The following is a 12,799-nucleotide window of genomic DNA, read 5'->3' as shown; positions in this document are numbered from 1 at the left end:
TCCCTGCTGGGCCTAATTAGGCCCATGGGCTGGATGTTCCCCACCACTGCTGTAGACACTGTTCATGTCTTCCCATGCTTACAGGAAAACCTGGCTTAGGACATCTGTATTTATTTATTTTGCTTATTTATGAGATTTCTTGTCCACCCTTCACCATAAGGTCCCAGAGTGGCTTACAACAATGCAATATACAATTAAAAAGGCTAATAAAACCATTGCAATTATAAAGAGATTTTTAAAGAGATGATTTATGGAATGATAGAAAGAACATTTGCAGAAACCCCTTGGCCACCTGAAAAGTCAGAAAAGAACATGCAAAACTCTACTCTCCACCCATGAGAAGTTCACTGAAATGTTCTCTTCTGATACGTCTCAAATGCTGTTTCTTTTTGCATTAATTGAAGGGGGGAAATGTCAAATAATTTTTGTGCACAAAAATTTGATGTCCTTTTGATGCCATTGAACTTGCTGAAGGTATCTTTTGATGCACATGGGAAGGGATGTTTCTATCCAGGGCCATTGCTTGTTGCGTATGATGAGCTGGATTAGGTTCATGCTCTTTTTTGAAGGAAGTACATATGCTGAGAGACCACTCCTTGCTGTGTTAATACATAATGCAAAGCTTTATATTTTTTTCAGAACTAATGGCCAAAACTCCTGTGAAGTCTAACAAATTACAATAAAATCCCTAGCTTTTTCAGAGTGTAAGTATAGGGTACAAGTAGATAATGTACGCTGATTTCTATATGAGCTTTTGTTGCTGTTGTTTTCCAATTACAGGCAGTGCCAAGTGTTCAAAAACAGATAGTACTCTGGATTCTTGGATAAACCATTGCAATCTGGTGCATGAAGCCAGTGTATTATCCAAATAACATCTGCTACTCAGCAAGTTGTTCCAAAAACTGTAATGTTTCACTGTAGATAGTAGTGACCATGGCTACAGTACAAGAAGTAATGTTAAGTTTACTTGGGTGGCATCTTAACTCCTATGCACCTCTAGTTACCATGACAACATATTTCTCCCTTCATTTTTTTTGTCCATCACCTTATGTAATCTTGCAACCCCATGCTCCTCCTCCTTCTCCTCCTCCTCCTCCTCCTCCTCCTCACTTTCCCACCTTTGCAAACAGCCCAATTCAAATGTTTCTTTGGAGTCAGAGCCCAAATTGCCACCACCGACAGATTACTCCACCCCTAGGCATGTCTCTGGTGTGGCAATACCACTACTTATGTCTCAGCAATAAGGCCTTCTTAGGTGACTTCATAGGGATAGTTTCATCCTTGCCTGCCTCAATCTTCTTATTTTAAGAAGGGAACTAATCATCATAAATCCCTTATAAAAGCAGGCTGTTCTTGCAAATCCATACAGAAGAGAACATCCTTTTTTTAAAAAGAAATAAAACTTGTGGAAGGGAAATGCCACATAAGATCAGGATATATTGGAAAAACTATAATTGCTGGATTTAAAAAAAAACTGAATCAGAATGTGCCTATGGAAATATTCAGATTCTAAATATATGTATATCCATTTTGATTGAATTGTCTGTTGTATTTGTTAACAAATAGCATAGGAAGAAAGTTAGCTTAGATACCGTTTGATAAATGGAACTGCCAACTGTATACATTTTCCTATACAATGCTGCTGCAGCAGATGTTATTGCTGAACGCTATTATATTTAGGGGTGCATGAAAGTAGCCTCTCAGTATTCCGTATCCTATTTGTGGGCAGAAATACTGGAGGGACAATTTCAGTGCATTTCTCCACACGGAGGAGAAATTCTCCATGGGTTTTTCAGGGGTGGGGCTCACCATTCGCAATGGCTAGTTTCCAAGTCCCCCAGTGCATCCTAAGTGCACGCTTCCCGGCACACTTGGCCACCCACAAAGGCACATGCCAGAGGCACAGCCTCTGGCTACTGTTGCTGAAGATAGAGGCCATCCACAAGAAGAAAGACAGCGGGGAGTTCAATGAGCTCTGATGTTCTGCCTAGGTAGTCTTCACTTGAAGGTCTTGCCTCTGCTTTATAAAAGCTGCAGCTCCCAGAGAGGGGCAGGAGAGGGCTGGTTGGGGGGGGAAACTTTTGCCTTCCCCCAAATGTTTGCCCCATTCATTAACAATGGCAACATCACCGCTTCTTTCTTATTTCTTAGAGGTCTGTGTGTGATTGCTTCTGCTGCAAGCAGGAACATCAGCAGCTGTGTTGGCAACCTGGCAACCATTTTGCATCCCCCACAATGCACTTGGACTGGCATCATTTCTGTGGAATTGGGATTGGGAGAAAACGGCATCTGCTATACACCTGAAAAGGTGTAGAAAGTTCAGACAAAATTCTGCCCCAGTGGCCTTCCTTTTCTGGTGTGTGTGTATGACAGAGCGAGAGAGAGCGGGGGGGGGGATGAGAGAGAAGAAGAAACAGTTCCGCAGTGTTCTCAGAAAAAATGTCTCCTGAGAAATTTCAGCTCAGCTCTAACTAAATTATAAACTCATAAACATAAAAACAGCCCAGCTGTGGAGACTGCACATAGTGTCTGTCACAACAAGATTAAAAAATAGGCTGCATTTTTGAAAACCACTCTAAAAACTTTTAAAGGCCAGTAACACGAGACCTTAGCATGTCCAGTTCTTGAACGCAAAGCCAAACTAGATATGGTGCTCCAATCAGAGATTTTTCTTCCAGAGCAAATAGCAGCACCTGAAGAGTGATTTTCATCAGGACGGCAACAGGGGAAGAAAGGGTTAAACTCCCCCTCTCCATCTGCTGTAATCCTGATAATTATCAATTAAAACACAGCAGCTGCTATTTGCATTTTGTAAAGTGCACATTAAATTCAAAGTTGAATTTAACGCCACATCTAGTTTGGCCCTTAGCTGAGGGTCAGTGTCACTGGGCACCTGCAGAGCCCACTGCTGGCCACTAGAGCTTCTCATCTTGCCACCTGCTGTCTCCCTCTGGCCTGCAGGGATCACAAGCGTGGAGTGTGTGATACCAGCGAGCTGCTGCCAGCTCATTTGCTAGCCCTTTCCCTGTGGGATTTCCCTCTGAAGAAGGGCCCCAAAGGCAGAGAGATAGTGAGTGGGTGATGACAGAAAGAAAAAGGGCATTTTGAGGGCATTTTGCCGGAGGGCCTCCAAACTGGTTTTTGGCAATTTTCACTTGTCTGAGCCCATAGGGGCAACACAAGCTCTGCTTTAGAGTCTTAGCCCCCCTCCCCGATTTTCTATCTTCTCTCTGCTGTCCTTTCACGTTAACCAAGCCTTGGTTAACCAACACAATTAGAGCCATAGTTTAGTGTGCCAAGACTTTCTCCTGTAACGCAATGGTTTTCAAACTTTATCCCTTAAGAGAGAGAACAATTTTCTAGTGCTGAGGTAAAACCTGTCCTCCCATTTCTCGGATGTTTTCTTACCCAGCAAAACAGACTTCCGTTTTTTGGCCTCTTCCTCAGGGAGGCTTACAGGAAAGTCCAGCTCATGACGTCATGAGGTTTGCAGGAAATGCCGTCACCACAGATGGATCCAAAGGGCAGACCGCCGGAGAGATGATTTGCAGAACGAAAGGACACTCACAAACACCCCTCACCCACCTTGAAAATACGGTGAGTGCATGCGCGCACGCACACACACACACATGGTAATTTCACCAAAATTTTCTCTCCCCTTTGATAGTATTCACATGTAATTTCTTTTCTCATAAATGCAAATGGAGAATGGTTGGGGAAATTATTGGCACAGTGCTACTGTTTGTCTTTTCTTGATTGATCTTTTATGGGCCCCAGCAAGTCTGCCCTGGAATGAACAGAACATTGAGAAAGATTCTGGGCCATATTTTAAACTGAGTGCACATTTTCTTCACAGATGGTGCACTGGTCAGATGCATTGTGGAAAGTCACTGCCATTGAAAGGGACATCCCAGAACACACCCAATGCTCCCTTTCAGCTGCATATTGCAAGGGAAGATGCACACAGTATCCAGCAGTGATCCAGACATGGAGGCTTAGGGGCCAGTGGCTCTGGCAGAGAAGGCGCTGGGACTGAACCAGAGATCCCTGGGACCAAGATGCCTAAGACCCGTGTGCCCAGACCCAAATCTGCAGCCCCTGAGCCCACGTCAAGCATGGGGATAGCATACTTGTTTCCAAGAGTCTCATTATGGACCCAATGCCCAAATATATGCATCATGCTTAGCATGAGCTCATGGAGGGAGAAGAGCATTCTGGACTCTAGGTCAAAGGGCAGCCCCTTTAAGATGCACTTCTCAGCAAGGGATGGAGCAACAGAGGCAGAGACATCTCTCTTGAGAACAAGTTCTTGCTTCCAGGGATCTATTCAGGGTTCTGAAAAACCTGCTATTAACCTGGGTGAAACTGCCTGTCCTCTCCATCTGCTCCAGACTGCTTGCCAGATTTGTAACCTCCAATTCACCAGTGGGCTCTCCTTCGTCAGGAGAGGACAAGAGGCCACGGTGGGAAAAATGTGTCTCAAGAAGTCTGTCTACCATCTTCTCACCGAGGAATTTCAGGGTTCCTCCCTACGACACATTTCAAACCACGGCCATAAGAGATGTGGAAATTCAACTTATTCCCTGATTACCTTGGCATGCTGCTGTATAAGAGTTCTCCTTCTGAAAGCTGCCATGATTTCAGAAATGTCACTGCTATTTTATGACATTTTCTTGGCTCAGGGCTGTAATGTAGCAATCACATAAATGCTATTAATCTGCAAGTTGTCAGAAAAAAATCTGCTGCAACACCTTGCAAAGAAATCTCCCACTCGAGTTTTAATGTTATTTTCTTCTTCTTTTTCTGTGGTAGCTATTGTTATCCCTCAAATTGTTATCCTTCTTGTGTTAACAAATAATTTCTTCCTCTGGCTACTGTATTCTGTCAGGTAGATTCCATGGCCAGGCTGAACAACTTTTAGGAGACGCCTGGTTCTAAGGACTTGAACCCAAGACTTGCAATACATGGGACAAGGTCAAAAATGGGCTGATGAGCCCAGTGACTCTCCCTCACTGGCCCCATTTGTATTGTCTCAGCCACCACCTAGAGTATAGGAGCTAGGGAGGAATGGAAGGCAATTTTTGTTTGCTCGGGTTTGTTTTGTTTTGTTTTGAAGCAAACCAGCTTATTTTGCACCTCCTGGACTCAAACATAATTTGGAAAGTAATTATCCTTTGTATGTTGCACTTCTGAATTTGTGATATTGTTCTCAGCTCAAAAAACGTTCAAAATGAATTGAAATTGTGAAGTTTAGAATAAAATACATTTAGAAATGCATACATTGAGATAAAATACATATTTAAATTCCCAGAGTGGCTTAACAATCAATCCTTCTTCCAAGCCTGGCACCAGTGGATGGCCAGCTTGGGCATTGGCTGAGGGCCCCTGCCGCTAGCCAAGTGACCTTGCCTCTGGGAGGGTGGATCGCAGCTTTGATCGGGTCACAGCTCTGCTCTCCCAGCCAATATTACCCCCACATGCACATGCAGCTGGTGGGCACTTAAATACGCCCAGTTGCTACATCTCACGCATCAGCATGCGTACCTGCCATCACCCAAGATAGCAGTGGAGGCATCAACATGCCCCTGCTGCCATCTTGGGTGATAGCAGGCATGCGAGCTGACACATGAGGTGGCACACCCACACACACACACGGGGGGGGAGGTGGGGGCCTGCAGAGGGTTGCTGCTGGCCCTTCTGTCTTTCCAGGGAACTCTGGGAAATAACTCTCAGAACCTTTAACAAACTACTGTTTCCAGGATTCCTTCGGGGAAGCCAAGACTGTTTAAAGTGGTATGAGACTCCCTTAAATGTAAGTGCAGATGGGCCCTTACACAGCTATTACAGGAGTGCATAGAATTGATTGGGCAGTCAAGGGATGATGCAACCTTCCTTCTGTCCTTTTGTTATGTGATCCTCACAAGACTGTGCAGCACAGTACCTCCAGGTAAGGTCAAGACACATAACAGCAGCTGTCAAAATGGGTTACAGTTTCTTTCTTCATTTAAAAAAATCTTCTTCATGCAATAGTAATCATCAATATAGAACAAATCCCAGGAAAGAAAGGGGTTCAAAATGATCCCTTTGTGGATTAGATTTGACCCGCAAATCTGAACCCAGCAGTATTTTTGCTAGCTGCCTTAGGTCTGTTGGTAAGGAAGAGAACAACGCAGAGCTTATGCCCAGTGCTTTCTGCATATTCTTGTGTTTTAAATCTGTTTATAAATTGAGTCCTTTTTTAGCTCACCTTTAATAACAGTGATAAACAATTTGCTTGAGCAGGACTTTCAGGGAATGTGATAGCAGCTTGCTGATTTCTTGATAAGTTTGGTTTTAACATGTGTTTTCTGTCTTTTTATGTGAGAGCCGGATTTTACAAGGTCAGCAGATAATTCTATGTGAGCCACTGCTAAAGACATTTTTGATGTTCTTTTTTTTTTTAAAAAAAATCCTCCTAGCTTTCTGGTAGAGAAATAAATAAATAAAGAGCTCATGATGTTCACGAAGCACGAAGCATGCTGCTGCAGTGATGGTACAAACAGTGGCAGCCTGTCATTATCTTGTAAGTAAAAGACAATAGCTGACAAAATGGCACAGAGTCTGATGATATATACCTAAAGGTGATAGATTTCGTTGGTTTTTTTCTTCTTCTCCCACTGAAATAAAGTTGGGACTTTTTTTGTGTTTGTGGGGGGGGTCTGCTGTCATAAATCTGTATTTGCATTATTGGGTTGGATCCATAGTTAGATAAATGGGCATCTGATCATGCAATCGAGCTTTTCTGGCTCCTCCTCCCACTACAGTCCCCTGCACCCTTAAAGTCTGCTCCTGAGAGTCAAGGGTGATACGTTGCATGTCAACTCAGAAGTAATCCCCATTGAGTTTGATGGCATTTCTTCCCATGTGAATATGTACTTACTTGGAGGTGGGAGTAAGCCCCTATTAAATCCAGTGGGTTGTATTCAACTGTCCTACTCAGGAGACCCGCTGAAATTAATTAACCTTAGTTAGTCCTGTTTATTAACTTCAGTGGACCTACTCTTAGTAGGATTAGCACTGAATACCACCCAATGAGACTCACTTCTGAGTAAATATGCACTGGATAGCAATGTTAGAGTGGTTCCCAGATGGCCTCCCACTGAAGCAGCTTAAAATGCCAATCCTGTGTGCTTTCAGCAGTAGTCCTGTGTCATTTGCCCTCAGCTTATTCTTTTTGGAGAAGATCAGAGAACTTCTGGCATCTTTATCATAATCCAAGCTATTTACAGTTTAGTTAGAGCAGGTGTTATGGGTTGCTGGTTCCCACCAAAACAGCAATTCAGCCTTACACAGTTCTCTTCCCAAACTTCCTTCACATTTCCTGAATCAGGCCAGACAAAAGTTTTCAGCCTTTACACCAGGGATGGTGAACCTTTCTACAACCCAAGGACCACATTCGCTTCTGGGCAAACCTCCGGGGGCCACGTGTTGGTGGTGGGTGGGGTCAGAGGCAAAAGTGGGTGGAGCAGTGTTTCTATACCCCTTCACACACCCCTCTCTACTCTCCATCCAGACAAGCAAAGGGTATTATCAAAGTTCAAGGGGGCATTCCAGCCAGGCAAAAACATTCAAAGAGGGTGCAACGGGATGGGGTGTTTGACCTAGGGAGAGTTGGGACAGCCAGGATAGAGAGGGCTGGAGGGCTGCATTTAGCCCCTGAGCCTGAAGTTTCCCTACCCTGACCTGCACTTTGAAGGATGTGTTCATATGTTAGAGCCTTTCAGATACTTGGAGAGCGATACCATAGCTGAAGCTCAAGAAGAAATTCCCAGAGCCATGTACTGGAGTATAGAACACTTCACAGTTATTTGAAAGGCCATGCATGCTTCTAGTGCAAGAGCTGATGCTTCTGTGATTGAACTGGGAAGTGTCACAGTCATCATTGGAAGCCCTACTCTCTGTTATGCTGCTAAGAGAGAGGTGATTAGTTTAGTATGGACACTGGACAGTGCCTTTTTGGTGACACCACTCCAATTGTGGAGCTCCCTCTTTGGCCCCATTGTCTCTTATCTTCTAGGAAGGTAGCAAAGCATTTTGATTCTGCCAAGCTCATAACCCATTTAATCTTGCTAGCTACAGTCCTCTTTTATTTCTTTTTACTCTGGCTTTGCATCCTCTTGAATTGTGTTCAGATTTTTATTGTCATAAACTAGCTCTGTGCCAACAAAAAATATCTCCCCCACACACCTGTCAATTTATGAGAAAAGAAATTGCATTTGAAAATTATGAAGGGGGAGAGAACAATTTAGATAAAATCCTCATGGGTGGGGCTTTGTCACACTTACCTTACATTCGAGGTGGCCAAAGAGTGTTTCTGAATGGTCTTTCTTTCATTTTACAAATCATGTCTGCAGGGGTCTCCACTCTGCAGCCTTCCCAGGTGCCCTGCCCATGTGTCCCCAACAGGTGGAAAGCCTACTGTGTGCCTGGTGGCTGTTCACTCCTCTTTAAAAACTGAAGCAGTAGCGATGCATGGGGTGGGGTGGAGCCACCCTCTTGATGCTGGCGTCACTCCTGCACGCGCACACACACACACAAACCCTGAGATTCTAAAATGTGCTGAGCAAGAAGCAGAAACATGGTATCTTATTTCGCAGGGGAAGGAAACTCTCGAGAAATTGAAGGGCAGGTCTCAGCCCTGGGGTCCTTTTCAACAGGCAGTATGGATTTTTTTAAAAAAATCAATTGCTGGTTTCTGTCCTGTGTAGTGGCTTTGTGGGCCAGTTTCACGCCAGATAAGTTGATTTCATTAACATTATGTATTTAAAGGATATATATCCTGCCCTTCACCAGAGTTTCCAGAGTGGCTAACAAGGTAAAATATGCAAATAAAATACAACAGTGGGTTATGATAGGGGGACAAAAGGGGGGGGGACCTGGAAGGATAAAACTGACTGCCAGGCACTGAGAGGATAACAACATTGGTGGGCCTCTCAAGGCTCCTTTTGAGGGCTCCATTCTTTGGATGGGAACCACTGCAGTGGATCTGTTCCAGTAATATCAGAATTCTGAGTTCCTGCAGGAACAGCCAGTGATCTGGCTGCTTCCCATTTCAGCATTGTCCCACCTTGGGAGATGCGACAATACTGGTGTGGGAAGTATCCAAGTTATGGACTCCTCTCATGTGATCTTGGATGGGGAAGAGGAAGGTCTGGAGCTGATTTATTTATTTATTTAATATCCCCCTTCCTCCCAGCAGGAGCCCAGGGTGGGAAACAAAAGCAGTAAAAACACTTTAAAACATCATAAAAATAGACGTTAAAATACATTAAAACAAAACAACTTTAAAAACATTCTTTAAAAAAGCTTTAAAAACACTGTTTGTTAGAGCATTTGTTTTGCATGCAGAAGGCCCCAGGTTCAGTCCCTGGCACCTCCAGGCAGGCCTGGGAAAAGACCCCCTTTCTGAAACCCCGGTGAGCTGCAACCAGGCAGTGGAGACAATTCTGAGCTACATGGATCGATGGTCTAACTCATGATAAGGCAGCTTCCTGTGTCTCATAAACTAGATGGGCATGAGGAACAAACACAGGGCAGTGGGTTCTGAGAGCCACCCTTCCAACACCTGTATCATCACTGCTTTCCCGGACAGGGCTGGGGCAAGGCAGCAGTGAGGTCATAGCGCCTTACAGTCTGACACCACGTTGGTTCGACACCCGTTGCAAGCGGAATCTAAGATGCTTAGGCCTCCTTTAACAGAATGAGGTGGCAGGATGCTAAGGTAGTGAAACGGATTGCACCACTTCATACTGCCAGTTTTGCTGTTCCCTATAAGAAATCTCTGCAAGCAGAAAACCAGTACATCAGGGACAAAGATTCAAGCCTGCCCATCTCCTTGTTGAGCTGGTTTCTGCATATAGGGAGCTTTTTCTAAAGCAGAGGAGCATTCAGAAGTGGGACACCCTACTAGCAGTCTGAACTGGTAGATTTAATTCCAGCACCTCTGCATTCCACCATTTCAATTTCACCTCATTGTGCTGCATATATAGACTCAGCTCAACAATTTGCCAAGTCAGCTGAGTTGGGATTAAGCCATACATCAAACTATGTTTGTTTGGCATTCTAATTCCAAACAAATGGGTAGCTCTTAAATGCTGCTATAGAGCAAATGCTATAATTGAATCCAGAATTGTTGCTGGATTCCTAGATATTATAGGATACAAAAACTGCATCGAGCAACGTCCTTGGCTTCCTCCCCACCTCTCTGTGTAGTTAGGTTTCTTCCCTTTTATATAATTGCTGGCACTTCTTTGAAGTGCTAAACACCTGTTGTTAAGATATTCCCCACACGAAATGACTGTAATCATTACATTATTTGTGACCTGCATTGGCATATAACTGAACTCTTCTAGTTCACAGCACTTTTTTTTCTTTTTAATCTTTGAAAGAGCCTAATAAGGCTTGAACGTTTGCCTCATGTTTCTTCAACATTTGGTTGAACAGAATGTATCACTTCACCTGTCCTCTAGAGTCCCCCCCTGCCCAAGTATGCTCTGCTTTCCTTCTTCCATTTACATTCACATGGACCATTTTTTCCTGCTTAGCCAGTTCTTTCCTTAGGAACATAGGAAGCTGCTTTATTCTGAGTCAGATCATTGGTCCATCTAGCTCAGTACTGTCTACACTGACTGGCAGCAGCTCTCTAGGGTTTCAGACAGCCCTACCTGGAGATGCCAAGGACTGAACCTGGGACCTTCTGCATGCAAACCAGATGCTCTCCCACTGAGCTATGACCTTTCCCCACCTTGTATAACACTCTATGTTACATTAGATCTTTTTTTATATTCAAGAGGTTCTTAATTTATTGTTGTTATGGCTCATTATTGCTATTAATCACCAAGGCATCATTAAATCAGCATACACATTCATTATATGCTGCAAACAGAAATAACTCCAGACTTTGGTGGGGTTGTGATGGTGGTGGGACCAAAGTATCTTTAACTCGGCTTAATCACCTGTGCCTCTTCTGCACTCAATATGCAACATATTCCTACACAGATATATGCTAGCTTAGTGAAGCTTTACAAAGCAGGGTGGCTGTGCTAGCTGCGGCTGCACCACAATCAGGTGCAGTAATTGAAGTGGAAAAATAAAACAGATAATTCCAGTTGCTTTCAAATTATGTTACTTGACTCCATTTACCTGAGAGTGAGCTCCATTGAATTCAATGGGACATACTTCTGAACATATATGGACAGGACTGCAGCCTTAATGTAATAACTTTATGGCTTTACTTATTGACTTTAGTTAACTCCGTTCCTACCTTGCGTCTTCACCCCTGGCTTTTTAATTGCAGGTTGGAAGTGCTCAAATCAGTGCACTTAAAAAAAGAAAAATAGTAACGTACATGTGGAGGCTACCAAGAGGTCTTCTGTATCTTTAAAATTTGTGCAGGGGGAAGGGAGAATTCCACCTTGTGGTTTTGCTCATTATAGTGTTGCAAGAACACCTGCACTGGGCTGACTTTCTCTTCTCCTAAAGATACAGGATCAGTCTCAGGCCCTGAACATGGCAACCCTAGGTACATTTCCCCCCAAAGTTTCTGTCAATTTAGTACAGTGAGAAAACACCAAATTCCTTTAATTTATAAAGATTATGGAGGTTTAAGTTGCATAGTCAAGAGTTATTCATCATTTGGAAAGGTAAGAGTATTCACACATTATTCTGTACCTGAGTACAAGCGCCCTGTACCTGGGTTCAGCTGCTCTTGAGAGGTGATTTAAAAAATCACCACTGGTCTCTGGAAGAAAAAGGTATTTTGTTCTTGTGTTGACTCTCCCTGCATGCTGTCCACATGGTTTTGATCGTGAGCAATTAGTTTTCTTCCCCAGGGAGAGCCTGAGGCTTTGTTCTAGCAGCAGTAGCTGCTGCCAGTCAGAAATGAGCTCAAGGAAAAGTCAATTGCTGGAGCCCCAGAATGGAGTAGGAAAGAGGAATAAGGCTAAAATGGAGGCAAGGGCAAGAAGGAGAGAAAGGAAAGCAGCCTGAAGCAGAGCTTCTGTGTGCTGGCAATGAGTGAGCTTGAGAGAAGGAAAGAGGCAAAAAAATGGGGCAGGGGAGTTTTGGAGGACTCACACTGCAATTTTTAAAAAGGTCTACTCAGAAGTAAGTCCCATTGAGTTCTGTGGTGTTTACTTCCTGGTAAGTGGAGTTAGGAGTGCCTAAAAAATTGAGGGAGCTCTGTCAGGGAAGCTAGAGCTAGGAAAGGACTGTCTAAATTAGGGTTGCCAGGTTCAGGGCCTGAGACTGATCCTGTATCTTTCGGAGAAGAGAAAGTCAGCCAAGTGCAGGTGTTCTTGCAACACTCTAATGAGAAAAACCACAAGGTGGAATTCTCCCTTCCCCCTGCACAAATTTTAAAGATACAGAAGACCTCTTGGTTGCCAGGCCCAGCCTCCAAGAGGTCTTCTGTATTTTTAAAAGTTGGGCAGGGGGAAGGGAGAATCCCACCTTGTGGTTTTTCCCATTACAGTGTAGCAAGAACACCTGCACTTGGCTGACTTTCTCTTCTCCGAAAGATACAGGATCAGTCTCAGGCCCTGAACCTGGCAACCCTGGTCTAAATTGTTGATTCTAAAAATGAAGTTTGTTTTACAAACTTAAATGGAGTTAAAGCCTCTTGTGGTCTCAGACAAGTGAAAATTGCTGTCCTGAGAGAAGGCAAAAAGAAGCAGAGAAGCAGAAACCTAGTGAGAGGAGATAAGGGGATCAGTTTCTGAGGGCTCACACTGTAATTCTAAAAATGTTGACTCAGAAGTAA

At 43.8% G+C, this 12,799-nt stretch overlaps 1 long non-coding RNA gene across 1 annotated transcript; it reads right to left on the bottom strand.

Annotated features, from left to right (window-relative positions):
- Positions 1 to 230: 230 nt before the first annotated feature.
- LOC133378111 (uncharacterized) lies at positions 231 to 11,359 on the bottom strand. Its single transcript, XR_009760862.1, has 2 exons — positions 11,303 to 11,359; positions 231 to 599 (listed from the first exon to the last, which is right to left on the bottom strand). It is a non-coding gene; the product is annotated as an uncharacterized LOC133378111 (long non-coding RNA).
- Between the last annotated feature and the right edge of the window lie 1,440 nt (positions 11,360 to 12,799).

The sequence above is a fragment of the Rhineura floridana genome, chromosome 2, assembly GCF_030035675.1.
Source record: "Rhineura floridana isolate rRhiFlo1 chromosome 2, rRhiFlo1.hap2, whole genome shotgun sequence".
Lineage (NCBI taxonomy): Eukaryota > Metazoa > Chordata > Lepidosauria > Squamata > Rhineuridae > Rhineura > Rhineura floridana.
This window is presented reverse-complemented; position numbering and strand designations above follow the sequence as displayed.